Raw genomic sequence first — 4520 nt, 5'->3', positions numbered from 1 at the left:
TTGAGCATCTTCACTCGGCCTGGGCGGGAGGTGGCGGCTTTGTCCCCACCTCCCTCCTGCCCTCTCTCCCTCCCTCCTCCCCCCTCTCATTCACTCACCCCGACCCTCCCCTTATGATCAATCAGTGTAGGAGAACGGCTTATTTACGCGTTTGTAGGGTTGTTTATTTGACCTAAAACACACAACGTTTGCCTAAACATGGTGTGGTTTTGAAATTAGAAATCTGGGGGCTGGGCAGCTGCCCCTCTGGGGACTGCGGGGAGCAAGCAGTTTGGCAGCGGAGGAGCTTCCGGCCGGCCAGCTGGGATCTGAAGGTGGAAAGATCTGACTAGGCCCTGAGGCTCTCCAGGGCCGGGCCAGGTCTGCTTCTCCACGCCTGGTGCCTCAGAGCTATCTGCACACAGCCTGAGACCAGAACTAGCCCTTAGACAAGCCCTCAGGCTCTTTCCCTGACACTTGTCACTGTCTTATCTTAAACAACAAAGCCAAGGCCAACCAGGTACCTTAGGCACCTCAGGCTCCTGTCTGAAGTGTCAAGTTGTTAAAATGTCAAGTCTTTATTCAAGACTGTTCTAACTGGGAGAAAGCTATTTCTCTACTACATAGGGCAGGGTGATTGGACTTTGTATTGGAGCAAGGGATTTGACAGCCGTGGTGGGCGGGGAAGCATGTGAGTGGCTGCCAGCCACAAGGCAGGAATGAAGATTTCTCTGAAGAGAAGCTTTTGCCCTGACTCTGGCTATCTGACTATTGAAGCAGTGGACCCCAAGAAACTGGAACACCCCCCCCTTCCTCCACCCCAAGTCTCCGACTGAGAGAAGGAAAAGGCTAGAAGCCTAATGCCAGCCAGTCCGTCTCCCAGGAAGAGATTTCACAGGGTTCTGAGGACCTCAGGTTGTGGTCGAGTTGGGGTTCCTGTGAAGACTGAGAGTGGAGGAAGCAGAATGCTAGCAAGCACTGACTCTTTCTCCTGACTTGAAATCCTCATAATCTTTTGACAATGATGGACAGTCCTGCCTCAGCTGGCAGCTAGCTCACTTTGGGGCCCTCTGGTACTCAGGATCTGTCCTATGACAGTAGGTGCCCTGCCATACACCTAAATACTTTTTCCTGCCCATGGCTCAGCTTCTGCCACTCCTCACTCCCACAGCACCCAGAGATGATCAGAGTCACTGCACTCAGCTGCCTGGTCATCTTGCTTCCCAGGTTTTGGGCTGTTTATTGTGACTGGATGTGAAAGCCACCTCCTAGCTCTCATGTCCCCGGCTGGTGACACTGTCTGGGGAGGCTGACATTTAAGAGGTGCAGCCTAGCTGAGGAGAAAGTCTCTTGGGGGTTCCCTGCACCGGGACCCTTCCCGCCCATCTTCTTCCTATGGTTATCAAGTAAAGAATGCCCCCTCTGCCACATGTCCCCACAGGTGGTACTCCGCCAACCATGGATGGAACCATGGGACAAATGAATCCTCCTCCTTCAAGTTGTTCTCTTGGGGATTGTTGTCACAGAGAAGTAGAACCGGTAGAGCAGTGACGGGTGCCCCTGGGGACCAGGCAAGGCTCGAGCTCTCTGTGGAAAGGCATCTCAAAGGCCCCGAAGGCTCAGTGTGTTTATCATCCTTTCTGTTTCTCTTTGGAAACATAAAGGGGAAAATGGCTTAAAATTTAATGGCTGACTTGAAACTGAGTATGACTTTAAAAAAAATTACCATTTCCAAAAGGTACCCAAGATACAGCTTGCCTACCACTTTTACCTCACAGCCGGAGAGGTTGAACTCAGGCCCAGAATCCAGCAAAGGCAAAGGCAGTATTAACAGCCTGGGAGTCCAGCTCCCAGAACTGCTACCCAAGATTACTTAGAGAAAAACTTCTCAAGAGCAGGGATAGAAAGATTTCCTTTCTATAATAATTCACATATGATTTGAGGGTAATTCTCTTTTACTTCATCTTGAAAAAAAAATCTTCTGACAATCTCTGTCTCTACATAGTTACATCTCTATACCTACAGCTGTCTCTTGTAACATACATTTCTCTTTACCCACAGTTCTCTCCTACACAGCTCTCTTCTATACATGCTTCTCTCTACCCAGCTACATTCCTTCATTCATAACTTGCATTTCTCTTCTACATTTCTCTCATTCCCTCACTCATTCTCTCTCCTCTACACACGCATTTCTGCTCTACACACACATCTTTCTCCTGCACAGCCATATATTTCTATATACAGCTACATGTCTCCACACATTCTCCACACACACCTCTTCTGCACGATGCTACATCTCCCTTTCAGCACACCCACACATATGCTTACACACACTCACCCTTTCTCCTTTTCAGCACACTCTCTGGACAGCTATACATTACATTTTCAGGGTCTGACCCATTCTCATAACACATGATAAGTCACATAGTTTTTCTTGAGCTGGGAAGGTCATGCTGACCAGCCAGTGGGTAATGCTTGGCCAAGCATGTAACCTGAGTGGTTGGTTAACGTTCCCAGACAGAGAATGACATTCAGGACAACAATAACAGTTGGTTGGCTGAACCTTGAGTGGTTGGGGTACGTGCAGAAAGAGAATTACTGCAGAGAGTTATGTCTACCAAAGTTGCTTCATGTCTGACCTTGATTTAGCAATAAACATCTGGGAATCTGTCCTTGTGTATTCTCAGCTAGTCTGTTTTGAATTTGTTCTGAAGTCCAAAATTAGCTGTCTTTGTGACTGAGAATATTGTTTCTTCCTGTGTCGGTTATGAAAAACATTCTAGTATTATCAGAATTATACAGCTTAAGCAGAAATCATCTTCCTGACCATCCACAGCTAATAAGCGTGCCCAAAAGATACAAAACACATTACTAATGGGCTGTGGAAAGAACCCCACAGCAGTTCTTTTTAGGGAGGTAAGTGGTGGCACATGAGAAAATTAGAGACATAAAACAACCGGTTTCCACAGCCACGGACTTTGCCTAGTGGGGCTCCCCAACAGAGCATTATTAGTCTAGTGTGTGGACCTGTTAAATACTCGTTGTCACCTGCTCTGTGTTCCCACAGCCTTATGCACAGAAGGAAGCAACCACTGCCCCCTGTTGACTATTAGATGTCTCTTGAAGTCATCAGCCATAATGCCTTAGAGTCTACAACCTTCCCAATGCTGCAGCCCTTTAATACAGATCGTCATGGTGTGCTGACCCCAACCATAAAACTATTTTCATTGCTACTTCATAACTGTAATTTTGCTACTGGTATGAATCGTAATGTAAAGATCTGCTATTCAGGATATCTGATATGCGACCCCTGTGAAAGGGTCATTTGACCTCTCAAAGGGTTGCAACTCACAGGTTGAGAACCACTGGCTTAGACAGTCATGTTCATGTAGTTCAAGGTGCCCTGTACACACCAGTGGCAAGAGGTAATGTTTGGAACCAGGGAAGATATGTGACAATGATTCTGTAAGATGAAAAGAAACCCAGAAGCAAATGTCACAGATGAAGTAGGAAGAGATTCACGCTTACCAGTGACAAAGAAACCACACAATTTTAAGTGGCCTAACTCATTTATATGTTACATTACTTTTTACAGCAAGCTAGTTCATCTTTGTTATGAAAAATAGATATGAACATTAAAAAATGCGTTCATGGTTTCTCCTGCTCATTCCTACTTCCAAAGATTGTATGCTTTTAAATTCTATTTTCTTGTGGAATTAGAGAAGTTGACAATTAGAGATAAATTTTATACATATTAATATACTCAGAAGGAAAATATAAAGATACAATCTATGAACAAAATAACCCCATGATCTATGAAATCATTTCTACATTTAAGCAGAACCCTGGCTCTGTAAGGCAAAGACAGCCATAAATGAAAACTCAGCAGGGCTCAACAGCCAGGCCAAGAACAGGCATCTGTGAGCACATAAGATCATGAGGACTCATTCTCCCATTTTTTGCACACAATATCCCCATTAAAAAGTATAAACCTTAAAAAATGTGGCAGCTTTTAAGTTGACTCCAAACTTTCTTTACTCAGCAATATTAAAGGCAGTAATTAGAAAAGGTGATCCTGGGAGTATTTTCAGAATAATCATACACACAATTTTATTTATTTTAAAAACAGCATTATCTAAAATTTATTCACCCTCACATTCTCAAACCACCTCTGGTACTTTCTCAAATTAACTCAGGGCATCCGAAGCTCTGAAGGAAAAGTGGAGATTCGTTTTCAGGAAGACGGTCATGGCTGGCAGTTAGGACTCGCAGAAGTATCTCTTAGGACCTGGAAGCTGAGTAAATGATAAGATCTCTATTACTGTTTTACTCAGACTATTGGTCATAAATAATTCAAAAAGGAAGGAAGGGGAGGGGGGAGGAAGAGAGAGAGGGGGGAAGGAAACAGGCTGAGCAAACCATGAGGAGCAAACCAGTAAGATGTGTTCCTCCATGGACTCTTCCTCAGTTACTACCTCCATGTTCCTGCCCTGCTTGGGCTTCTGTCCTGACTTCCTTCAGTGATGGACTGTTTGTTACTT

The 4520-nt window shown here is 45.1% G+C and overlaps 1 protein-coding gene across 1 annotated transcript in view; it reads right to left on the bottom strand.

The window, feature by feature from the left end:
- Nucleotides 1-3529: 3529 nt before the first annotated feature.
- Nucleotides 3530-4520, bottom strand: part of Mtarc2 (mitochondrial amidoxime reducing component 2) — a 39348-nt gene continuing 38357 nt past the window's right edge. The window contains exon 8 of the mRNA XM_028855756.2: nt 3530-4274. The gene's annotated coding sequence lies outside the window, so the exon portion shown is untranslated. The remainder of the gene's footprint in view (nt 4275-4520) is intronic.

The sequence above is a fragment of the Peromyscus leucopus genome, chromosome 15 (genome assembly GCF_004664715.2).
Source record: "Peromyscus leucopus breed LL Stock chromosome 15, UCI_PerLeu_2.1, whole genome shotgun sequence".
NCBI lineage: Eukaryota > Metazoa > Chordata > Mammalia > Rodentia > Cricetidae > Peromyscus > Peromyscus leucopus.
Note: the sequence above shows the minus strand (reverse complement) of the source record. Positions and strands in the feature narration are given on the sequence as shown.